The sequence below is a fragment of the Grampus griseus genome, assembly GCF_964374135.1.
Source record: "Grampus griseus genome assembly, chromosome: 18".
NCBI classification, from domain to species: Eukaryota; Metazoa; Chordata; class Mammalia; order Artiodactyla; family Delphinidae; genus Grampus; species Grampus griseus.
The window spans coordinates 39,929,575-39,957,549 of NC_139012.1; positions in this window are offsets into that span (position 1 = coordinate 39,929,575).

Consider the following 27,975-nt stretch of genomic DNA (forward strand, 5'->3'; position numbering starts at 1 on the left):
CCAGGCACTTGGCAGTGCTGTGAGGCTGGGATCTCTATAAATTATAATCTAATTTTAAAAATTCTTTGGGCTTCCCTGGTGGTGCAGTGGTTAGGAGTCCGCCTGCTGATGCAGGGGACATGGGTTCGTGCCCTGGTCCGGGAGGATCCCACATGTCGTGGAGCAGCTGGGCCCATGAGCCATGGCCGCTGGGCCTGTGCCTGCGGAGCCTGTGCTCTGCAACGGGAGAGGCCACAGTGGTGAGAGGCCCGTGTACCGCAAAAAAAAAGTAAATAAAAAAAAAAAATTATTTGACTGCTCAGGTATTACAAATGAACACTGCAAACCCATTAGAAGTCCAAAATGAGATCCCACATTCCCAGCTATGATCCCCCCTCAAACTCAGGTAATAGCCAAATGTAATTGAACTTCCTGACAATTCTCAGGGAGCTAAGAGATTAGTTTTCATTTAAACTTACAGTGAGAGTGTATTTTTGGAGAAGTCCTAGCTTTATGGGGGAAATCTGTTTCTAGACTTCTCACCTTGGCTGGTGCTCTGTTTTCTCTTTCCTATGCCCTACGGAGCTCAGTTTTATCTGGTTATACTAAAGCATTCACGATAAACTTGAACCTTGCTACACTACTTTACTTAATTTTCTGGGTTCCCACCTGTTCTCATTCACAGTGAGGAAATCCTTGCATTCTTCACAGATCATCAATGCGTCTGTACAAAGAAATTTACATATGTTATACGGAATCGCTTTTGTTGTTTACATCAGAGGTTTCAATCCAAGTGTCTAGCTCATCATTCAATCAGAAATTCTTATTATTTCCTGAACTCACTCCACTCAGGTTTTCATGACCACCAGTCAATTGTAGCTAGTTTAGATGAGATTGGCAATGACTTTCACATTGATAAATCCATGATCAATTTTCAGTTCTTTTTTTTTTTTTAATATCATCAGCATTTGAAAAGTTAATTTATCTCTCTTTGGAATATTTTTACCATTTGGTTCCCAGGAAACCCCACTCTCCTGTTTTCCCTTCTGCCTCAGTGGAAGTTCCTTATCAGTACGCATGCTAGGCTCCTCCTTAACATTCCCAATTTTCACATGCTATTGTGCCTTAAGGCTTAATCCTGGGAACTTTTTTCTTCTCTATATACACCTACACTTTTGTTGATTTCTTTGAGTCCAAGGGTTGATATTAACCAAACCATCCTGTATCTAACCGCTATTTGATGTCTCCGCATAAGTGATTAATTGGCATCTCAAACTCAATATGTCAAAAACTTCTGCAACTCAGCAAATAACTATGTCCTTCCAATTGCTCATGCTGAAAACTTGACTTTTCACATCTCACATTCAATTCATTGGCAATACTTTAGATTCTTTAAAAAAGATATAACCATTATCTGACCATTTCCCACAACCTCCATAGCCACCACTTTCATCTAAGCCACCAGATGTTCCCTTGAACCACATCCACTCCCTCCCAACCGTGTTCTCTCCATCTGCCCAGATTGCCTATAGACAGTGTAGGTCTCCACATTATCATTGGGAACAGACCATATTACTCCTCTGCTTCAAACTCCCCAATATGTTCACATATTTACAGTATATTTTATCCCTAATTACTCTGTAATGTCATATTCCTCTGTGTGTCTCTATCTTAATCCACTTTGACTGCACTAGACTATAAAATGTTTCTCAATGGAACAAAGATGTTCCTACCTCAGGGACTTAATTTCTGTCCTCTTTAGCTATACCCCTTTCATAATATATCCTTCACCTGCTTCAGGTTTTTGTAGAAAAATCACATTTTTCAATCTCTGATAAACATATAAAAACTCAAATGCCCTTCCCCAGGCACTCACTAAGACTCCTTCACTACTTCAAATTTTTCTACTGCATTTATTACATGAAATTTTTATGTTTTAATTCTTATGTGCTTCTGTCTTCCCCAACTAGAGTGAAAGCTTCATAGGTAAGACATTCATTTCTCTACTTAGCTCATCTCTGTGTCTGGGTTTCACAGAAAATTGACTAGCATCTAGCAAGTGCTAAATAATTAAATGTTTGTTGATAAAATAATTAGGCAATCATCTCACAAAGATGTTTGATGTCTGAAAACCTATTGATTATTAAAGAAAGAATAGATATGTCTTTCAATAGATAATTGGGTAGTGAGAACTTTAAGCAAGTAAAGGAAAAATTAATAGAAGAACAAAGTCGATATACAGCAAATGAATGTATTAACATCATTCTTAAAGAAAATACACAACAGGATACAAGAAGATCAAAGAATAGAAGAACATTGGACTTTGTCAATCTTAAATTATATCTATCAATCTTTACACACTATCAATAATACTTTGTTATAACAGGCTTGCTGCAGTTAAATATAATTTTTTTTCCTAATAAATCATTGAACAAACTTATAATGCAATAGCAATCACACTTCATCTCTCAAGGTAAATGAAAAATATTGTTTCCATTACATAATACTTGGGATGAAATAAAATAGTAAATAAATTTCACATTCAAACTCTGATTATGTAAAACAACTTTCATAACATTCAAAATATTAAATGACTAGTCATGCATTTATCTACTAAGCATTTTCTTTTATTATTCAGAGCATTTCCAAACACTGCCTTCTGAATTAAAAAAGAAAAAGAAAACAAAATAGAGAGACTTTCATATATTTGTACTTACTTTGCATTTAAAATATATAACTTGACAAATGTCCCAAATTCTTACAATTTATTCATGCTTCCAATTGCTGATAGATCATAGACATTAACCTTACCTTATTTTTCACTTGTAACACCATTCAACTTACCACTAATTTACCACCTTCCATTTTCTTCCAAATATCTGTCAAAACTCTTGCCCTCTAATTAAATCCTGTAAACCTTACCAAGACCATGGGTAATAATATTCAGTAATTGGTTATAATTTGACACATTCCACCTTGGCTTAGTTCTCCTAAGTCCGATTCTTTGCCTCGGAGACCAAGAATATACTTTTCTATTAGCTAGAAGGGGAAAGAAAGAGAAAAATGTCACCACTTCATATTTCCACTCAAGAAGTCAGGTGATATGCTTGATGTTCTTTGTGTGTTTGTTCAAGTGTTCCTATTTCTTCCATTTCTTTATCATTCTCCAACTTCCTGTGATTATAGTTGGTCATTATTTTTCACACATTTTCTTATTGTTACAAATCTCTGAATATTGTATGCATAAATTGAAGTAATTTGAAATAGAAATGATGTTTACAAACATGTCATAGAGGAAGTTTCTTAATGTGCATTTATTTTTAATACTTTCAACTAAGGAATCAAATACCAGTGCTGTGAAAATGGGCATCCTTCAATCAAGATGGGTCTCCTAGGGCAGCAATTTATAATTTAAAATTAGATAATAATAGATAAGTTAATATTATTTATTACTAACTCTCCTTCTTTTTGGATCCTTGGTTGAAACAATGAGGAGTGCCTAGGTACTCTAAAATTTCAACATAATTTTCATGTTACCATTAACCACCAATTCTTTAAAATTCTATGTCATTCCTGAATAAGACTTATGAGGTCTTCATAATATATTTTTGTTTAGATTTACAGAGTCCTATTTTTCTTAGGAGACTCCCAAGAGCAGAAAAGTTTGTAATAAAACTTCTCTCTCAGGACTTCCCTGCTGGTGCAGTGGTTAAGAATCCACCTGCCAATGCAGTGGACACAGGTTTGAGCCCTGGTCCAGGAAGATCCCACATGCCATGGAGCAACTAAGCCCATGCACCACAACTACTGAGCCTGAGTTCTAGAGCCTGTGAGCTGCAACTCCTGAGCCCATTTTCCACAGCTACTGAAGCCCACATGCCTAGAACCCATGCTCCATAACAAGAGAAGCTGCCACAATGAGAAGTCAGTGCACTGCATTGAAGAGTAGCCCCTGCTCGCTGCAACTAGAGAAAGCCCGCGTGCAGCCCCAAAATAAATAAATAGATAAATAAATAAATAAACAAACTTCTCTCTCTCTCTCTCTGCCCATAAGAACCAAGTATGTGGTAAACTTTAGTGTAGAGGAAATAACTAAGCAGATTGTTTTCAGCTTTTTTGGGTTATTTATTGTCAAGCATTCAGCAGAACAAACACAAAACAAAGCATTACACTGCTAAAGTTATTAATAAGACTAAAAGTGAGTCCATACACTTTTTATTTAAGAATGCTGGATTAGAAAGAATATTATTGATTAATATGATAATTTATTGGATTTCAAATTTACTGAGTCCAAAATTTTTAATCTGATACTTTTAGGAATTTTTTATCTGTTTAATTAAAATATTGTTATTATTATTAATATTTGTGTCATTTTGGAAATTTTTTCTTCCAGTTTTATTGAGATAAAACTGACATACAGCACTGTATAAATTTAAGATGTACAGCAAAATGATTCAACTTACATACATTATAAAATGATTACCACAATAAGTTTAGTGAACATCCATCATCTCATATGGATAAAAAAATTAAAGAAATAAAAAATATATATTTTCCTTGTGATGAGAACTCTTAAAATTTACTCTATTAACAGCTTTCAACATGGATGGACCTAGAGTCTGTCATACAGAGTGAAGTAAGTCAGAAAGAGAAAAACAAACATTGTATATTAACACATATATGTGGAATCTAGAAAAATGGCATAGATATCTTATTTGCAAAGCAGAAATAGAGACACATACACAGAGATCAAACGTATGGATACCAAGGCGGGGGAGGGGATGAATTGGGAGATTGGGATTGACATATATACACTATGGATACTATGTATAAAATAGAAAATTAATGAGAACCTGCTGTGTAGCACAAGGAGCACTACTCAGTAGTGTTATAGTAGTGTTAATTATATTTATCATGTTGTACATTAAGTCCATCATAGTTATTTATCTTATAACTGGAAGTTTGTACCTTTGGACTACCTTCATCCCAATTTTCCCTTTCCCTAATCCCACCTCTGGTAAACACAAATCTGATCCCTTTTTCTATGAGTTGTTTGTTTTGAAGTATAATTTCAAAAGCACTATATTAGCTCCTATTACATGACATAGTGAGTCAATATTTATGTACATTTCTAAATGATCTCCATGATAAGTTATGACACTGTCACCACACAAATTTATTATGTAATTATTGACTATATTCTCCACACTGTACATTTCATACCTGTTACATATATTTTGTAACTGGAAGTCTGTACCTCTTAATTTCCCTCACCTATTTCTCTCCTCTCCATCCCCCTCCCCTCTGGCACCCATCTCTTTGTTCTCTGTATCGATATCTCTATTTCTGTTTTGATATGTTTGTTCATTTGTTTTGTTTTTTAGATTCTATATATAAGTGAACTCATACAGTATTTGTCTTTCTTTTTCTGACTTATTTCATTTAACATAATACCTCTAGGTCCATCCACGTTGCCACAAATGGCAAGATTTTATTTTTGTTTATAGCTGAGTAATATTCCATCATATATACACCAATTTACAATCCCATCAACATTACAAGAGAACTCTTTTCTCTACATCCTCACCAACATTTGTTATTTGTTGTCTTTTTGATAATAACCATTTGAAATGTGTGAGGTTTTATCTCATTGTGGTTTTGATTTGCATTTTCCTGATGATTAGTGATGTTGAACATCTTTTCATGTGCCTGTTGGCCATCTGTATATCTTCTTTGGAAACATGTCTTTTCAGTTCCACTGCTCATTTTTTAATCCAGTTGTTTGTTGTTTTGAGATTGAGTTGTATGAGTTCTTTGTATAGTTTGAATATTAACCCCTTACCATGTAAATCATTTGAAAATATCTTCTCCAACCCAGTAGGCAGCCTTTTTGTTTTGTGCAAAACAGCTTTAGTTTGATATAGTTTCATTTAAAAATTTTTGCTTTTATTTCCCAGCCTGAGGAGACATATCCCCCCAAAAACTGCTAAGGCCAATGTCAAAGAGCATACTGCCTATGTTTTCTCCTAGAAGTTTTATCATTTGAAGTCTTTGATTTGAGTCTTTCAAAGATTTTGAGTTTATGTCTGTATATGGTGTGAGAAAGAAATCCAGTATGATTCTTTTGCATGTAGCTATCCAGCATTTATTGACAAGAATGCCTTTTCCCCATTGTATATTTTTGCCTCCTTTGTAGTAGAATAATTGCCCATATAAGTGTGGGTTCATTTCTGGACTCCCTATTCTGTTCTATTGATTTATGTGTCTTTTTTGTGCCAGTAGTACTGTTTTGATTAATGTAGCTTTGTAGTATAATTTAAAACCAGGGAGTGTGATACTCCCAGCTTTGCTCTTCTTTCTCAAGATTGTTTTGGCTATTCAGCATCTTTTGTGTCTCTATACAAATTTTAGAATTATTTATTCTAGTTATGTAAAAAAAATGCCATCATGATATTTTGATAGATATTGCACTGAACCTGTAGATTGCCCTGGGTAGTAATATAATTTTAACAATATAAGTTCTTTCAATCCATGAGCAATGTATATATTTCCAACTGTTTGTGTCATTTTCAATTTCTTTCCTCAGTGCTTACACTTTTCCAAGTACAGGTCTTTTAATTCCTTAGTTAGATTTATTCCTAGGTATTTTATTTTATATGATGGGATTATAAGTGGAATAGTGTTCTTAATTTTTCTTTCTGATAGGTTGTTACTAGTGTATAGACACACAGATATTTTTGTATATTAATTTTTCATCCTGAAATTTTACTGAATATTTAGATGAGTTCTAGTAGTTTTTAGGTGGTATCTTTTGGATTTTCTATGTATATATCATACTATCTCTACACTGTGACAGTTTAACTTCTTTTCCAATTTAGATTCCTTTTATTTCTCATTCTTGTCTGATTGTTGTGGCTACAACTTCCATGTTCTATGTTGAATAAAAATGGTGAGGGTGGGCCTCCTTGTTTTTTTCCTGATCTTAGAGAAAATGTTTTCAACTTTTCACCTTTGAGTATGATGTTAGCTCTGGGCTTATATATGACCTTTATTATGTTGAAGTGTGTTCATTCTAAACCCACTTTGTTGAGAGCTTTTATTATGAAAGGATGTTGGATTTTCTCAAAGGCTTTTTCTACACCTATTGATATAATCATATGATTTTATTTTTCAGTTTCTTGATGTAATGTATCACCTTGATTGATTTGCAGACATTGAACCATCTGGGATAAATCCTACTAGATTATGGTATACTAGCACTTTAATGTATTGTTAAATTTGGTTTGCTGGTGTTTTTTGTTTGTTTGTTTTTGTTTTTTTAATTGGAGTATAATTGCTTTACAATGTGTTAGTTTCTGCTGTACAATGAAGTGAATCATGTTCCCTCCCTCTTGGTCTACCCTCCCAGCACCCCCAGTGCCACCCATCTAGTTCATCACAGAGCACCAACCTGAGCTCCCTGTGCTATAGAGCATATTCCCACTAGCTATATGTTTTAAACATGGTAGTGTGTTTATGTCAAACCTTATCTCCTAATTCATCCCACTCTCCCATTCCCCCACTGTATTCATATGTCCCTTCTCTATGTCTGAGTCTCAATTCCTGCCCTGTAGATAGGTTTAACTGTACCATCTTTCTAGACTCAACATATATATGTTAATATATGACATTTGTTTTTCTCTTTCTGGTTTACTTCACTCTGAATGACAGACTCTAAGTCCATCCACATCTCTACTAAAGACCCAATTTCATTCCTTTTATGGTGGAGTAAAATTCTGTTGAATATATGTACCACATCTTCTTTATCCATTCCTCTGTTGAGGGACACTTAGGTTGCTTCCATGTCCTGGCTATTGTAATTAGTACTGCAATGAACATTGGGGTACCTGTGCCTTTTTAAATAATGGTTTTCTCAGGGTATATGCCCAGTGGTGGAATTGTTGGGTCATATGGTAATTCTATTTTTAGATTTTTAAGGAACCTTGATATTGTTCTCCATAGTGGCTGTATCAATTTACATTCCCACCAACAGTGCAAGAGTGCTCCCTTTTCTCCAAACCCTCTGAGCATTTATTGTTTTTAGATTTTTTTGATGATGGCCATACTGACCTGTGTGAGGTGATACCTCATTGTGGTTTTGATTTGCATTTCTTTAATAATTAACAATACTGAGCATATTTTCATGTGTTTGTTGGCCATCTGTATGTCTTCCTTACAGAAATGTCTATTTAGCTCTTCCCCCCAATTTTTGATTGGATTGTTTGTTTTTTTGATATTGAGCTGCATAAGCTGTTTGTATATTTTGGAGATTAATCCTTTGTCAGTTGTTTCATCTGCAAATATTCTCTCCCATTCTGAGGGTTGTCTTTTCATCTTGTTTATGGTTTCCTTTATTGTGCAAAAGCTTTTAAGTTTAATTAGGTCCCATTTTTTAATTTTTGTTTTTATTTTCATTACTCTAGGTAGTGGGTCAAAAAGATCTTGCTGCAATTTCTGTCAAAGAATATTCTTCCTATATTTTGCTCTAAGAGTTTTATAGTGTCTGGCCTTACATTTAGGTCTTTAATCCATTTTGAGTTTATTTCTGTGGATGGTGTTAGGGAGTGTTCTAATTTCATTCTTTTACATGTAGCTGTCCAGTTTTCCCAGCACTACTTATTGAAGAGGGTGTCTTTTCTCCATTGTATATTCTTGCCTCCTTTGTCATAGATTAGGTGACTATAGGTGCATGGATTTAACTCTGGGCTTTCTATCCTGTTACAATGATCTATATTTCTGTTTTTATGCCATTACCATACTGTCTTTATTATTGTAGCTTTGTAGTAGAGTCTGAAGTCAGTGAGTCTGATTCCTCCAACTCATTTTTTTTTCTCAATATTGCTTTTTGGTATTTGGGGTCTTTTGTGTTTCCCTACAAATTGTAAAATTTTTTGTTCTAATTCTGTGAAAAATTCCATTGGTAATTTGGTAGGGATTGCATTGAATCTGTAGACTGCTTTGGATAGTATAGTCATTTTCACAATATTTATTCTTCCAGTCCAAGAACATGGTTTATTTCTCCATCTGTTTGTGTCAGCTTTGATTTCTTTCATCAGTGTCTTATATTTTTCTGAGTACAGGTCTTTTGCCTCCTTACATAGGTTTATTCCTAGGTATTTTATCCTTTTTGTTCCCATAGTAAATGGGATTGTTTCCTTAATTTCTCCTTCTGATCTTTTGTTGTTAGTGTACAGGAATCCAAGAGATTTCTATGTATTAATTTTGTATCTTGCAACTTTACCAAATTCATTGATGAGCTCTTGTAGTTTTCTGGTACCATCTTTAAGATTTTCTATGTATAAGATCATGTCATCTGCAAACAGTGACAGTTTTACTTCTTTTCCGATTTGTATTCCTTTTATTTATTTTTCTTCTCTGATTCCTGTGTCTGGGACTTACAAAGCTATGTTGAATAATAGTGGTCACAGTGGATACCCTTCTCTTGCTCCTAATCTTGGAGGAAATGCTTTCAGTTTTTCACTACTGAAAATGATGTTACCTGTGGGTTTGTCATATAAGGTCTTTATTATGTTGAGGTAGTTTCCCTCTTTATCCACTTTATGGAGAGTTTTTATCATAAATTGGTGTTGAATTTTGTCAAAAGCTTTTTCTGCATCTTTTGAGATAATCGTGTGGTTTTTATTCTTTAATTTGTTAATGTCATGTATCACATTGATTGATTTGCATACACTGAAGAATTCTTGTATCTCTGGGATAAATCCCACTTGATCATGGTGTATGATCCTTTTAATGTGTTGTTGGATTCTATTTCCTAGTATTTTGTTGAGGATTTTTGTGTCTATGTTTATCATTGATATTGATCTGTAATATTCTCTTTTGTGATATCTTTGTCTGCTTTTGGTATAGAGTGATGGTCACCTCATAGAAAGAGTTTAGGAGTGTTCCTACCTCTGCAATTTTTGGAAGAGTTTGAGAAGGATAGATGTTATCTCTTCTCTAAATATTTGATAGAATTCTCACATGAAGTCATCTGATTCTGAACTTTTGTTTGTTTAAAGATTTTTAATCACAGTTTCAATTTCATTACTTGTGATTGGTCTGTTTTATATTTTCTGATTCTTCCTGGTTCAGTCTTGGAAAGTTATATCTTTCCAAAAATTTCTCCATTTCTTCTAGGTTGTCCATTTTATTGGCATGTAGTGGTTTGTAATAGTCACTTATGATCCTTTGTATTTTTGAAGTGTCAGTTTTAATTTCTTCTTTTTCATTTCTGATTTTATTGATTTGTGTCCTCTTCCATTTTTCTCGATGAGTGTGGCTAAAGGTTTATCAATTTTGTTTATCTTCTCAAGGAACAAACTTTTAGTTTTATTGATCTTTGCTACTGTTTTCTTTGTTTCTATTTCATTTATTTCTGCTCTGTTCTTTATGATTTCTTGACTTCAAAATTTTTGTTGTTCTTCTTCTTCTTTCTCTGGTAGATTAAGGTGTCAGTTTAGATTGTTTATTTGAGATTTTTCTTGTTTCTTGAGGTGAGATTGAATTGTTATAAACTTCCCTCTTAGAACTGCTTTTGCTGCATCCCATAGGTTTGGGGTTGTCATGTTTTTATTGTCATTTGTTTCTATGTATTTTTAAAATTTCCTCTTTGATTTCTTCAGGGATGTCTTTGTTTAGTACAGTATTGTTTAGCCTCCCAGTGTTTGTGTTTCTTACATTTTATTTTACTGTAATTGATTTTTAATCTCATAGCATTTTGGCTGTAAAAGATGCTTGACATGATTTCAATTTTCTTAAATTTACTGAGGCTCACTTTTTGACCCAACATGTGATCAGTCCTGGTGAATGTTCCATGTACACTGGAGAAGAATGTGTATTGTGCTGCTTTCAGGTGGAATGTCCTATAAATATCAATTAAATCTATCTGATCTACTGTGTCATTTACAGCTTGAGTTTCCTTATTTATTTTCTGTCTGGATGATCTGTCCACTGGTGTAAGTGGGGTGTTAAAAGCCCCCCACTATTATTGTGCTACTGTCGAGTTCCCCTTTTATGGCTATTAGCATTAGCCTTATGTATTGAGGTGCTCCTATGTTGGGTGCATAAATATTCATAATTGTTATATCTTCTTCTTGGATTGATCCTTTGATAGTTATCTACTGTCCTTCCTTATCTCTTGTAACAGTCTTTATTTTGTTTGATATGAGTATTGCTACTCCAGCTTTCTTTTGATGTCCATCTGTATAGAATACCTTTTTCTATGCCCTCTCTTTCAGTCTGTATATGTCCCTAGGTCTAAAGTAGGTCTCTTATAGACAGCATATATATGGGTCTTGTTTTTGTATCCTCAGCCAGTCTCTGTCTTTTGGTTGTAGCTTTTAATCCATTTACATTCAAGGTAATTATCGATATGTATGTTCCTATTACTATTTTCTTAATTGTTTTGGGTTTGTTTTGTGGGTCTTTCTCTTCTCTTGTGTTTTCCACCTAGAGAAGTTCCTTTAGCATTTGTTATAAAGCTGGTTTAGTGGTTCTGAATTCTCTTTGCTTTAGCTTGTCTGTAAAGCTTTTGATTTTTCCATCAAATCTGGATGAAATCCTTGCTGGGTAGAGTTATCTTGGTTGTAGGTTTTCCCCTTTCATCACTTTGAATATATCCTGCCACTTCCTTCTGACCTCCAATGTTTCTGCTGAAATATCAGCTGATAACATTATGGGAATTCTCTTATAAGTCATTAGTGCTTTTCCCTTGTTGCTTTTAATATTTTTTCTTTGAATTTAAATTCTCATCAAAAGTGTATAAGGGTTCCCTTTTCTCCACTTTCTCACTAACACTTGTTATCTTTTGACTGGGGACTCAGAGGTTGTACAGTATTCTGTGTAGTGGTGAGTGGAATTTTGCCCCCACCCAGATAACTCCTTGGCCTAGAGTGTCACAATACTGGTGTTGCTTGCCAGTGGGTGGAGCCAAGTCCTAATAAGCTAAGGGAAGTTTTTTTTTTTTTTTTTTTGCAGTACACAGGCCTCTCACTATTGTGGCCTCTCCCATTTCAGAGCACAGGCTCTGGACATGCAGGCTGAGCGGCCACAGCTCACAGGCCCTGCCACTCTGTGGCATGTGGAATCTTCCCGGACCAGGGCACGAACCCATGTTCCCTGCATTGGCAGGTGGACTCTCAACCACTGTGCCACCAGGGAAGCCCAGGGAAGTATTTTTAAATGGTGCTTGGCAGCACCAGTAACCTTGTGGTAAAACGAGCTCCCCCAAATGGTTGTTGACAGGCTCTGTGTCCCCATAGTGAGTACCAGTTTCCTCCTGCCTCTCTTGGAAGCTCTCCAAGATTGGCAGGTGGGTCTGACCTAGGCTTCTTTCAAATTGTTGCTTCTACCCTGGGTCTTGGAGCTTGTGAGAGTTTGTGTGTACCCTTTGAGAATAGAGTCTCTATTTCTTATCCCTCTCTAATGCTCTTCAAAGCAAACCCTGCTGCCCTTCAAAGTCAACCATTCTGGATGTTCTTGTTCCCATTAACAGACTCCCAGGCTGGTGAGTTCAGTGTGGAGATCAAACCTTTTGATCTTTGGGGAGAACCTCTGAAATTATAATTATCCTCCCATTTGTGGGTCACCTGTGTGGTTGAGCTTCTTGACTATTTCTCATCTCAGGCTCTTCTACCCATCTCATTGTGTTTCCTTCTTTAGATTTTTGGTTGTAGGAGATCTATTGGTCTTCTGCTTGTTCTCATTGATATTTGCTCTGTAAATAGTTGTATTTTTGGTGTGAGTGTGGGAGGAGATGAGTTCGTGGTCTTCCTACTCTTCTATCTTGGCCACTTCCTTAGCTATATTTATTTTTCAAATATACTTTATAACCTTCAGGGAAATAATGCCCTTCTGGGTTAAGAAATGGTAAAATTGCCATTAGCAAAAACAGTATTAAAGGCCAAAGAAAAATATTTGGGTGTGTGTCCAGTGTTTAATCTCTCAGTTTTAAAGTCTAATACATTCAAATATTTGCAAATTTTCTTGAGAGCAGGTTTGGGTTCATTTATCTCTGTACTCAGTTTTACCTTTCTCATATTATATTTTCATGTATTTTACAAAACAGCTATTTGATGAATGTGTAGTCAAATACATATCACCAGCATATTTTAAACACTCAAAGTTTTCTATTTAGATATGGTATAAATTTCAAGTTCCCCATACAAAAGATATACGATCTAGGTGCACTTCTCTTACTCTTCTATTCCCTCACTGAGCAAAATTGAAGAACCCACGGTTTCCCCAAATTAGGATACATTTTTAGGTCACTTTTACTTGACATGTTCTTTCTCTGTGTTTGATATACTTTATAAGAAGACACAATTCTTTCTATCTTTCAAACTCTACTCCTGTCTGTCATCATAGTTGCATATGAAAGTTTATGACACTCATGTATTAGGCAAGTAAAAACTATTTTCTCAAAAAAATACTAATTAATAAAAACATTAAATAGCAACAAATTAGGACATTTTTTCACAGATAAAAATAGATTTCTTGAATTCCTCTTTAGAATTGGGTTAGACAGCTATTTTTGTGTGTGTTAAACTTATAAAGAAGCTACACATTATTTATTTCACAAACAGCTAATAATTACCTAATATCTTTCTAGATAATTTTATGAGCATCTAATTTTTTTTAATCTTCAGAGAAATACCTTGTCACTCTATGACATAAAACACTGCAAGATCCTTTTTGACCCATCTCCTAGAGAAATGGAAATAAAAACAAAAATAAAAATATGGGACCTAATGCAACTTCAAAGCTTTTGCACAGCAAAGGAAAACAGAAAAAAGACGAAAAGACAACACTCAGAATGGGAGAAAATATTTGCAAATGAAGCAACTGACAAAGGATTAATCTCGAAAATTTAAAAGCAGCACATGCAGCTCAATATCAAAAAAATTAAACAACCCAATCCAAAAATGGATAAAGACCTAAATAGAAATTTCTCCAAAGAAGATATACAGATGGCCACAAACACATGGAAGGATGCTCAACATCACTAATCATTAGAGAAACGCAAATCAAAACTACAATGAGGGACGAGGGGAAGATGGCAGAACAGTAAGACGCGGAGATCACCTTCCTCCCCACAGATACACCAAAAATAAATATACACGTGGAACAGCTCCTACAGAACACCTACTGAACACTGGCAGAAGACCTCAGACATCCCAAAAGGCAAGAAACTCCCCACATAACTGGGTAGGGAAAAAGAAAAAATAATAAACAGAGACAAAAGTATAAGGATGGGACCTGCACCAGTAGGAGGGAGCTGTGAAGGAGGAAAGGTTTCCACACACAAGGAAGCCCCTTCAAGGGCGGAGACTGTGGGTGGCGGAGGGGGAAAGCTTCAGAGCTGCAGAGGAGAGCACAGGAAGAGGGGTGTGGAGGGCAAAGTGGAGAGATTCCCACAGAGAGGGTCAGTGCTGACTGGCACTCAACAGCCCGAGAGGCTTGTCTGCTCACCCACCAGGGCAGGAGGGGCTGGGAGCTGAGGTTCGGGCTTCGGTCAGAGCGCAGGGAGAGGACTGGTGTTGGCGGCATGAACACAGCCTGCAGGGGGTTAATGCACCACAGCTAGCCAGGAGGGAGTCCAGGGAAAAGTCTGGACCTACCGAAGAGGCAAGAGACTTTTTCTTCCCTCTTTGTTTCCTGGTGCATGAGGAGAGGGGATTAAGAGCGCTGCTTAAAGGAGCTCCAGAGATGGGCATGAGTGGTGGCTAAAACCATGGACCCCAGAGACGGGCAGGAGATGCTAAGGCTGCTGCTGCTGCCACCAAGAAGCCTGTGTGTGAGCACAGGTCACTATCCACAGCCCCCTTCCGGGGAGCCTGCCACTGCCAGGGCCCCGGGAACCATGGACAACTTCCCCGGGAGAATGCACGGCCCAACTCAGGATGGTGCAACATTACACCAGCCTCTGCCGTCGCAGGCTCGCCCCACATCTGTCCCCTCCCTCCCCCTGGCGTGAGTGAGCCAGAGTCCCTGAAGCAGATGTTCCTTTAACCCCATCCTGTCTGAGCAAAGAATAGACACCCTCCGGTGACCTACACGAAGAGATGGGGCCAAATCCAAGGCTGAGCCCCTGGGAGCTGTGAGAACAAAGAAGAGAAAGGGAAATCTCTCCCAGCAGCCTCAGAAGCAGCGGATTAAAGCTCCACAATCAACTTGATGTACCCTGCATCTGTGGAATACATGAATAGATAACAAATCATCCCAAATTGAGGAGGTGGACTCTGAGAAGAAGATTTATGATTTTTCCCCCTTTTCCTCTCTTTGTGAGTGTGTATGTGTATGCTTCTATGTGAGATTTTGTCTGTATAGCTTTGCTTTCACCATTTGTCCTAAGGTTCTATCCGTCCATTTTTTTTCCCTTAATAATTATTTTTTATTTTAATAAATTTACTTTATTTTACTTTATCTTCTTTCTTTCTCTTTTTCTTTCTTTCTTTCTTTCTTTCTTTCTTTCTTTCTTTCTTTCTTTCTCTTTCTTTCTTTCTTTCTTTCTTTCTTTCTTTCTTTCTTTCTTTCTTTCTTTCTTTCTTTCTTTCTTTCTTTCTTTCTTTCTTTCTTTCTTTCTTTCTTTCTTTCTTCCTTTCTTTCTTTCTTTCTTTCCTTCCTTCCCTCCTTTAAACAATGAATCATCCCAAATTGAGGAGGGGGACTTTGAGAGCAAGATTTATGATTTTTCCCCTTTTCTTCTTTTTGTGAGTGTGTATGTGGATGCTTCTGTGTGAGATTTTGTCTATATAGCTTTGCTTCCACCATTTGTCCTAGGGTTCAATCTGTCCATTTAAAAAAAAATTTTTTTTCTTAATAATTATTTTTTTATTTTAATAACTTTATTATATTTTATCTGACATTATTTTATTTTACTTTATCTTCTTTAGTTCTTTCTTTTTTCCTTCTTCTCTCCTTCCTTTCTCCTTCCCTCCCTCCTTTCCTTCTTTCTTTCTTTCTTCCTTTCTTTATACTTCTACTAATTCTTTCTTTCTACTATTTCTCCCTTTTATTCAGAGCCGTGTGGATGAAAGGCTCTTGGTGCTGCAGCCAGAAGTCAGTGCTGTGCCTCTGAGGTGGGAGAGCCAACTTCAGGACACTGGTCCACAAGAGAACTCCCAGCTCCACATAATATCAAACAGTGAAAATCTCCCAGAGATCTTCATCTCAACACAAGCACCCACCTTCAATCAATGACCAGCAAACTACAGTGCTGGACACCCTATGCCAAACAACTAGCAAGACAGGAAAACAACTCAAACCATTAGCAGAGAGGCTGCCTAAAATCATAATAAGTCCACAGACACCCCAAAACATACCACCAGACGTGGACCTGCCCACTAGAGAGACAAGATCCAGCCTCATCCACCACAACACAGGCACTAGTCCCCTCCACCAGGAAGCCTACACAACTCACTGAACCAAACTTAGCCACAGGGGACAGACACCAAAAACAACGGAAACTATGAACCGGCAGCCTGCAAAAAGGAGGCCCCAAACACAGTATGATAAGCAAAATGAGAAGACAGAAAAACACACAGCAGATGAAGGAGCAAGATAAAAATGCACCAGACCTAACAAATGAAGAGGAAATAGGCAGTCTACCTGAAAAAGCATTCAGAATAATGATAGTAAAGATGATCAAAAATCTTGGAAATAGAATAGAGAAAATGCAAGAAAATTTAACAAGGACCTACAAGAACTAAAGATGAAACAAACAATGATGAACAACACAATAAGTCAAATTAAAAATACTCTAGATGGGATCAAGAGCAGAATAACTGAGGCAGAAGAACGGATAAGTTACCTGGAAGACAAAAGGTGAAAATAACTACTGCAGAGGAGAATAAAGAAAAATGAATGAAAAGAACTGAGGACAGTCCTAGAGACCTCTGGAACAACATTCAATGCACCAACATTCGAATTATAGGGTTTCCAGAAGATAAGAGAAAAAGAAAGGGACTGAGAAAACATTTGAGGAGATTATAGTTGAAAACTTCCTTAATATGGGAAAGAAAATAGTTAATAAAGTCCAGGAAGCACAGAGAGTCCCATACAGGATAAATCCAAGGAGAAATATGCCAAGACACATATTAATCGAACTGTCAAAAATTAAATACAAAGAAAACATATTAAAAGCAGCAAGGGAAAAAAAAAAAAACAAATAACACACAAGGGAATCCCCATAAAGTTAACAGCTGACTTTTCAGCAGAAATTCTGCAAGCCAGAAGGGACTGGCAGGACATATTTAAAGTGATGGAGAAAAACCTGCTACCAAGGTTATTCTACCCAGCAAGTATCGCATTCAGATTTTATGGAGAAATTAAAACTTTACAGAAAAGCAAAAACTGAGAGAGTTCAGCAACACTAAATCAGCTTTAAAACAAATGCAAAAGGAACTTCTCTAGGCAAGAAACACAAGAGAAGGAAAAGACCTACAATAATGAACCCAAAACAATTAGAAAATGGGAATACGAGCATACATATTGATAATTACCTTAAATGTAAATGTACTAAATGCTCCCACCAAAGACTCAGATTGGCTGAATGGGTATAAAAACAAGATCCATATATATGCTGTCTACAAGAGACCCACTTCAGACCTAGAGACACATATAGACTGAAAGTGAGGGGATGGAAAAAGATATTCCATGCAAATGGAAACCAAAAGAAAGCTGGAGTAGCAATTCTCATATCAGACAAAATAGACTTTAAAATAAAGACTATTAGAAGGACACTGCATAATGATCAAGGGGTCGATCCAAGAAGAAGGTATAACAGTTGTAAATATTTATGTACCCAACATAGGAGCACCTCAATACATAAGGCAAATACTAACAGCCATAAAAGGGGAAATCGACAGTAACACATTCATAGCAGGGGACTTTAACACCCCACTTTCACCTATGGGTAGATCATCCAAAATGAAAATAAATAAGGAAACACAAGCTTTAAATGACACATTATACAAGATGGACTTAATTGGAACTTATAGGATATTCATTCCAAAAACAACAGAATACACATTTTTATCAAGTGCTCATGGAACATTCTCCAGGATATATCATATCTTGCGTCACAAATCAAGCCTTGGTAAATTTAAGAAAATTGAAATTGTATCAAGTATCTTTTCCGACCACAACACTATGAAACTAGATAACAATTAAAGGAAAAAATCTGTAAAATATACAAACACATGGAGGCTAAACAATACACAACTTTATAACAAAGTGATCATTGTAGAAATCAAAGAGGAAATCAAAAAAAAAAAAACACCTAGAAACAAATGACAATGGAGACACGATGACCCAAAACCTATGGGATGCAGCATAATCAGTTTTAAGAGGGAAGTTTATAGCAATGCAATCCTACCTTAAGAAACATGAACCATGTCAAATAAACTACCTAACCTTGCACCTAAAACAGTTAGAAAAAGAAGAACAAAAAAACCCCAAAATTAGCAGAAGGAAAGAAATCATAAAAATCAGATCAGAAATAAATGAAAAAGAAATGAAGGAAACGATAGCAAAGACCAATAAAACTAAAAGCAGGTGTTTTGAGAAGATAAACAAAATTGATAAAGCATTAGCCAGACTCATCATGAAAAAAAGGGAGAAAACAAATCAATAGAATTCAAAATGAAAAAGGAGAAGTAACAAATGACACTGCAGAAATACAAAACATCATGAGAGATTACTACAAGCAGCTCTATGCCAATAAAATGGACAACCTGGAAGAAATGGACAACTTCTTAGAAAAGGCTGACCATCCCAGACTGAACCAGGTAGAAAAAGAAAATATAAACAGACCTATCACAAGCACTGAAATTGAAACTGTGATTAAAACTCTTCCAAGAAAATGAAACCCAGGTCCAGATGGCTTCACAGGCGAATTCAATCAAACATTTAGAGAAGAGATAACACTTATCCTTCTCAAACTCTTCCAAAATATACTAGAGGGAGGAACACTCCCAAACTCATTCAACGAGACCATCATCACCTTGATAACAAAACCAGACAAGGATGTCACAAAGAAAGAAAACTGCAGGCCAATATCACTGATGAACATAGATGCAAAAATCCTCAACAAAATACTAGCAAACAGAATCCAACACCACATTAAAAGGATCATACACCATGATCAAGTGGGGTTTATTCCAGGAATGCAAGGATTCTTCAATATACACAAATCAATCAATGTGATAAACCATATTAACAAATTGAAGGAGAAAAAGCATATGATCATCTAAATAGATGCAGAGAAAGCTTTCAACAAAATTCAACACTGATTTTTGATAAAAAAAAAAACCTGCAGAAAGTAGGCATAGAGAGAACTTTCCTCAACATAATAAAGGCCATATGTGACAAGCCCACAGCCAACATCATCCTCAATTGTGAAAAACTGAAACCATTTCCACTAAGATCAGGAACAAGACAAGGTTGCCCACTCTCACCACTCTTATTCAATATAGTTTTGGAAGTTTTAGCCACAGCAAGCAGAGAAGAAAAGGAAATAAAAGGAATCCAAATTGGAAAAGAAGAAGTAAAGCTGTCACTGTTTGCAGATGACATGATACTATACATAGAGAATACTAAAGATGCTACCAGGAAACTACTAGAGCTAATCAATGAATTTGGTAAAGTAGCAGGATACAAAATTAATACACAGAAATCTCTGGCATTCCTATACACTGATGATGAAAAATCTGAAAGTGAAATCAAGAAAACACTCCCATTTACCATTGCAAAAAAAAGAATAAAATATCTAAGAATAAACCTACCTAAGGAGACAAAAGACCTGCATGCAGAAAATTATAAGACACTGATGAAAGAAATTAAAGATGATACAAATAGATGGAGAGATATAGTATGTTCTTGGATTGGAAGAATCAACATTGTGAAAATGACTACTACGCAAAGCAATCTACAGATTCAATGCAATCCCTATCAAATTACCACTGGCATTTTTCACAGAACTAGAACAAAAAAATTCACAATTTGTATAGAAACACAAAAGACCCCGAATAGCAAAGCAATCTTGAGAATGAAAAACGGAGTTCGAGGAATCAGGCTCCCTGACTTCAGACTATACTACAAAGCTACAGTAATCAAGACAGTATGGTACTGGCACAAAAACAGAAAGATACATCAATGGAACAGGATAGAAAGCCCAGAGATAAACCCACACACATATGGTCACCTTTTCTTTGATAAAGGAGGCAGGAATGTACAGTGGAGAAAGGACAGCCTCTTCAATAAGTGGTGCTGGGAAAACTGGACAGGTACATGTAAAAGTATGAGATTAGATCACTCCCTAACACCATACACAAAAATAAGTTCAAAATGGATTAAAGACCTAAATGTAAGGCCAGAAACTAACAAACTCTTAGAGGAAAACATAGGCAGGACATTCTATGACATAAATCACAGCAAGCTCCTTTTTGACCCACCTCCTAGAGAAATGGAAATAAAAACAAAAATAAACAAATGGGACCTAATGAAACTTCAAAGCTTTTGCACAGCAAAGGAAACCATAAACTAGACCAAAAGACAACCCTCAGAATGGGAGAAAATATTTGCAAATAAAGCAACTGACAAAGGATTAATCTCCAATATTTACAAGCAGCTCATGCAGCTTAATAACAAAAAAGCGAACAACCCAATCCAAAAATGAGCAGAAGACCTAAATAGACATTTCTCCAAAGAAGATATACAGACTGCCAACAAACACATGAAAGAATGCTCAACGTCACTAATCATTAGAGAAATGCAAATCAAAACTACAATGAGATATCATCTCACACCAGTCAGAATTGCTATCATCAAAAAATCTGGAAACAATCAATCCTGGAGAGGGTGTGGAGAAAAGGGAACATTCTTGCACTGCTGGTGGGAATGTGAATTGGTACAGCCACTATGGAGAATATTATGGAAGTTCCTTAAAAATCTATAAATAGAACTACCATATGACCCAGCAATCCCACTACTGGGCATATACCCTGAGAAAACCAAAATTCAAAAAGAGTCATGTACCAAAATGTTCATTGCAGCTCTATTTACAATAGCCCGGTGATGGAAACAACCTAAGTGTCCATCATCAGATGAATGGATAAAGAAGATGTGGCACATGTATACCATGGAATATTACACAGCCATAAAAAGAAACAAAATTGATCTATTTGTAATGAGGTAGATAGACCTAGAGTCTGTCATACAGAGTGAAGTAAGTCAGAAAGAGAAAGACAAATACCGTATGCTAACACATATATATGGAAATTAAGAAAAAAATGTCATGAAGTACCTAGGTGTAAGACTGGAATAAAGACACAGACCTACTAGAGAATGAACTTGAGGATATGGAGAGGGGGAAGGGTAAGCTGTGACAAAGTGAGAGAGAGGCATGGACATATATACATTACCAAACATAAGGTAGATAGCTAGTGGGAAGCAGCCGCATAGCACAGGGAGATCAGCTCGGTGCTTTGTGACCGTCTGGAGGGGTGGGATAGGGAGGGTTTGAGGGAGGGAGACACAAGAGGGAAGAGATATGGGAGCATATGTATATGTATAACTGGTTCACTTTGTTATAAATCAGAAACTAACACACCATTGTAAAGCAATTATACTACAATAAAGATGTAAAACAAAACAAAACAAAAGAAAACAATACTACAATGAAGTATCATCACACACCAGTCAGAACGGCCATCGTCAAAAAATGTACAAATAATAAATGCTGGAGAGGGTTTGGAGAAAAGAGAACCCTTTTGCTCTGATGGTGGGAATGTAAATTGATAGAGCCACTATGGACAACAGTATGGAGTTCCTTAAAAAACTAAAAATAGAACTACCATACAACCCAGCAAACCCACTACTTGGCATATACCCTGAGAAAACCATAATTCAAAAAGAGATATGCACCACAATATTCATTGCAGCTCTATTTCCAATAGCCAGGACATGGAAGCAACTTAAGTGTCCATCATCAGATGAATGGGTAAAGAATATGTGGTTCATATATACAATGGAATATTACTCAGCCATAAAAAGAAATGAAATTGAGTTAGTTTTAGTGAGGTGGATGGACATAGAGTCTGTCATGCAGAGCGAAGTAAGTCAGAAAGAGGAATATAAATACCGTATGCTAAAACATAATTATGGAATCTAAAAAAAAAGAAAAGATTCTGAAGAACTTAAAGGCAGAACAGGACTAATGATCCATACTTAGAGAATGGACTTGAGGACAGGGGGAGGGGGAAGGTTAAGCTGGGATGAAGTGAGAGAGTGGCATGGACTTATATATACTACCAAATGTAAAATAGATAGCTAGTGGGAAGAAGCCGCATAGCACAGGGAGATCAGCTCAGTGCTCTGTGACCACCTAGAGTGGTGGGATATGGAGTGTGGGAAGAAGAGGCAAGAAGGAGGAGATTTGGGGATATATGTATATGTAAAGCAGATTCACTTTGTTATAAAGCAGAAACTAACACACCATTGTAAAGCAATTATACTACAATAAAGATGTTAAAAAAAGAAGAATCACCTTGTGGTATTTCAATATTCACTGTATAGATGAAGTAGCAGTCTCAAAAGAGTTAAGTAATTTGTTCAATGTCACACCGATAAGTAACAAGCCAACGTCTGAACATAGTTCTGGCTTCAAAGCTAATAATCTTCTGGCATTTTTTATGATGTGCATTAGGCCCCAAGAACAAGCATTAGTAGAGAAAACAAAGAACCCAATAGAGAGCTAGACTTTCAGAATTTAATTTCTAGCAAATTATTTTTGAGAACAAATTTTACTTAAACCAGACATTGACAACAATAGTAAAAATTAGATAGTAAAAATTGTTTATTGTGAATATGTTTTATTTGCTCATTTAGAAATGAATATTTTAAGGAAGTTATTCTAGCTAAACTCTAAGATAATTATAAGTCAGAGCTGACTGCTGTATACTTACATAGAGTATACTCTAGCTGGATTTTTATGTTATAGTTGAGTTTTTCAAATTAAATATACTCATTTTGACCTCTATTTAGGCCTTCTTTGAAACGAACATTTTATTGGTTTTAACTTTAATGATATTTCAACTGAAGATTACATTCCATTCATACGAAAGTTCATTTGTTATAGCTTTCCATTTAGAAGCCCCTGAGTCTTGGTTTAATGTTATTTTCTTGCAGAAACTAAAGTTTGTAGGTCAATCTTGAAGTATGAGAATAACCACAAATATAGCAGATGCCTCATAAAATTATCTTGTACTGCTTCTCTGTGACCTCTGTCAAGGAAATAACCTCAAATCTGTGTCAGCACAAACAGCTGTGGATGCCGCTGTTAGATAGCCATGACCTATCCTCCCAAGGGTAGTGCCCAAACTGGAGGGAATGGTGATTTTCACAGAGTCAATGTTATTAACGCCAACATAAATCAGAAAATACTGCTTCAAATCTAAAAATTAGATGCCACAGTTCATTAAAAGAGGAAAATTCCCTTATAATAAATCAAACTAAGTTCTATGTAGATGTTCATGGAAATGATAATGACAATTTTATAAGAATTTTTATATCCCTCAAAACTTCATTTACAATAAATCTGTAAATGGACATATAAATTGCAGATTTCTTTTTCAGAAAAATACGTTAGAAATTGTACATTTTTTCTGCTGAAAGATCATTTTAGCAGAATGTTATAGTGCGGAGAGTGGTAATAGTAAACATTACAGCTATTTTTATTGTTTCACTGCTATCTGTAACTTATCTTGCTAGATCAATTCTTAAGCAGTGAAGAAAATATAAAACTAGGAATTTTATTCACATGGCTAAATGTGTTCACTAAAGTTTAGTTTTCCATGTTATCCTTTTTCCATTTGATTAATTGCCCTTTCTATATATAAACCCATGTTTTATTTATACATAAGTACATATAATAAACTACATTAATTAATATATTCTATATATATTGATAATACATATTACATATAAATATAAATAAAATAAACACACACATTTACATTCATACCATACATACGTACACTTTAGTACACTCTGGTTTATCTGGATTTATATCCTCTTATTACTTCTAAATAGCTTTAAGTTAGTACTACATGATATTTATTATAAAATGCAGCCCAAGCAAGCTTTGAATAAAAAGAAAATAGGCATACATATTTAATTAGCAATATTTGTGTTTCAGCTTAAGCATGTTAAACTCGATTGTTTTCCATTAGTTTAGGAAGATAAATCAAAATAACCAAATAATTTTGTACATTGAATTGTGCAGAAGAAACCTTTTGGCTGCTAGATAGGACACATATCAAAAGAAGTTTTGGCAGAACATTTGCATTAGCAATTCCAAGAAAATGCAGTCTTAAACTATCCACAAGATTTTATCTGGGGTTTTGCTCCTCAGATGTCCAGGAACCAGAGAGTCTCTTAAAACAAACAACAAAACATAGACAAGCCATCACACTTGGGATTTTTAAAACCTGTTAGAGGCAACTGACAGTGTACAAATAAATGCTATTTTATGTAAAGAGAAACATTGTAAATAAGTTAGGTAAGATACAAGGATAATTAGAGAAAGCTTATATATATATATATATTTAACATCTTTATTTGGGTATAATTGCTTTACAATGGTGTGTTAGTTTCTACTGTATAACAAAGTGAATCAGTTATACATATACATATGTTCCCATATGTCTTCCCTCTTGCGTCTCCCTCCCTCCCACCCTCCCTATCCCACCCCTCCAGGCTGTCACAAAACACCAAGCCAATATCCCTGTGCCATGCGGCTGCTTCCCACTAGCTATCTACCTTACTACGTTTGTTAGTGTGTATATGTCCATGACTCTCTCTCGCCCTGTCACAGCTCACCCTTCGCCCTCCCCATATCCTCAAGTCCGTTCTCCAGTAGGTCTGCATCTTTATTGCTGTCTTACCCCTAGGTTCTTCATGACATTTTTTTTTCTTAAATTTAATATATATGTGTTAGCATATGGTATTTGTCTTTTTCTTTCTGACTTACTTCACTCTCTTTGACAGACTCTAGGTATAGCCACCTCATTACAAATAGATCAATTTCGTTTCTTTTTATGGCTGATTAATATTCCATTGTATATATGTGCCACATCTTCTTTATCCATTCATCCAATGATGGGCACTTAGGTTGTTTCCATCTCCGGGCTATTGTAAATAGAGCTGCAATGAACATTTTGATACATGACTCTTTTTGAATTTTGGTTTTCTCAGGGTATATGCCCAGTAGTGGGATTGCTGGGTCATACGGTAGTTCTATTTGTAGTTTTTTAAGGAACCTCCATACTGTTCTCCATAGTGGCTGAACCAATTCACATTCCCACCAGCAGTGCAAGAGTGTTCCCTTTTCTCCACACCCTCTCCAGCATTTATTGTTTCTAGATTTTTTGATGATGGCCATTCTGACTGGTGTGAGATGATATCTCATTGTAGTTTTGATTTGCATTTCTCTAATGATTAATGATGTTGAGCATTATTTCGTGTGTTTGTGGGCAGTCTGTATATCTTCTTTGGAGAAATGTCTATTTAGGTCTTCAGCCCATTTTTGGATTGGGTTGTTTGGTTTTTCTTATTGAGCTGAATGAGCTGCTTGTAAATTTTGGAGATTAATCCTTTGTCAGTTGCTTCATTTGCAAATATTTTCTCCCATTCTGAGGGTTGTCTTTTGGTCTTGTTTATGGTTTCCTTTGCTGTGCAAAAGCTTTGAAGTTTCATTAGGTCCCATTTGTTTATTTTTGTTTTTATTTCCATTACCCTAGGAGGTGGGTTAGAAAGGATCTTGCTGTGATTTATGTCATAGAGCATTCTGCCTATGTTTTCCTCTAAGAGTTTGATAGTTTCTGGCCTTACATTTAGGTCTTTAATCCACTTTGAGCTTATTTTTGTGTATGGTGTTAGGGAGTGATCTAATCTCATACTTTTACATGTACCTCTCCAGTTTTCCCAGCACCACTTATTGAAGAGGCTGTCCTTTCTCCACTGTATATTCCTGCCACCTTTATCAAAGATAAGGTGTCCATATGTGTGTGGGTTTATCTATGGATTTTCTATCCTGTTCCATTGATCTATCTTTCTGTTTTTGTGCCAGTACCATACTGTCTTGATTACTGTAGCTTTGTAGTATAGTCTGAAGTCAGGGAGCCTGATTCCTCCAGCTCCTTTTCTTGTTCTCAAGATGGATTTGGCTGTTCAGGGTCCTTTGTATTTCCATACAAATTGTGAAATTTTTTGTTCTAGTTCTGTGAAAAATGCCAGTGGTAGTTTGATAGGGATTGCATTGAATCTATAGATTGCTTTGGGTAGTAGAGTCATTTTCACAATGTTGATTCTTCCAGTTCAAGAACATGGTATATCTCTCCATCTATTTGTATCAGCTTTAATTTCTTTCATCAGTGTCTTATAATTGTCTGCATACAGGTCTTTTGTCTCCTTAGGTATGTTTATTCCTAGATATTTTATTCTTTTTGTTGCAATGGTAAATGGGAGTGTTTTCTTGATTTCACTTTCAGATTTTTCATCATCAGTGTATAGGAATGCCAGAGATTTCTGTGCATTAGTTTCGTATCCTGCTACTTTACCCAATTCATTGATTAGCTCTAGTAGTTTCCTGGTAGCATCTTTAGGATTCTCTATGTATAGTATCATGTCATCTGCAAACAGTGACAGCTTTACTTCTTCTTTTCCAATTTGGATTCCTTTTATTTCCTTTTCTTCTCTGCTTGCTGTGGCTAAAACTTCCAAAACTATGTTGAATAAAGGTGGTGAGAGTGGGCAACCTTGTCTTGTTCCTGATCTTAGTGGAAATGCTTTCAGTTTTTCACCATTGAGGATGAAGTTGGCTGTGGGCTTGTCATATATGGCCTTTATTATGTTAAGGAAAGTTCCCTCTATGCCTACTTTCTGCAGGGTTTTTATCATAAATGGGTGTTGAATTTTGGCAAAAGCTTTCTCTGCATCTATTGAGATGATCATATGGTTTTTCTCCTTCAATTTGTTAATATGGTTTATCACATTGATAGATTTGCATATATTGAAGAATCCTTGCATTCCTGGAATAAACCCCACTTGATCATGGTGTATGATCCTTTTAATGTGCTGTTGGATTCTGTTTGCTAGTATTTTGTTGAGGATTTTTGCATCTATGTTCATCAGTGATATTGGCCTGTAGTTTTCTTTCTTTGTGACATCCTTGTCTGGTTTTGGTATCAAGGTGATGGTGGTCTCATATAAGGAATTTGGGAGTGTTCCTCCCTCTTCTATATTTTGGAAGAGTGTGAGAAGGATACGTGTTGGCTCTTCTCTAAATGTTTGATAGAATTCGCCTGTGAAGCCATCTGGTCCTGGGCTTTTGTTTGTTGGAAGATTTTGAATCACAGTTTCAATTTCAGTGCTTGTGATTGGTCTGTTCATATTTTCTATTTCTTCCTGATTCAGTCTTGGCACGTTGTGCGTTTCTAAGAATCTGTCCATTACTTTCAGATTGTCCATTTTTTTTTGGCATAGAGTTGCTTGTAGTAATCTCTCATGATCTTTCTTATTTCTGCAGTGTCAGTTGTTACTTCTCCTTTTTCATTTCTTATTCTACTGATTTGAGTCTTCTCCCTTTTTTTCTTGATGAGTCTGGCCAGTGGTTTATCTATTTTGTTTATCTTCTCAAAAAACCAGCTTTTAATTTTATTGATCTTTACTATTGTTTCCTTCATTTCTTTTTCATTTATTTCTGATCTGATTTTTATGATTTCTTTCCTTCTGCTAGCTTTGGGGCTTTTTGTTCTTCTTTCTCTAATTGCTTGAGGTTCAAGGTTAGGTTGTTTATTTGAGATGTTTCCTGCTTCTTAAGGTGGGCTTGTATTGCTATAAACTTCTCCCTTAGAACTGCTTTTGCTGCATCCCATAGGTTTTGGGTCATTGTGTCTC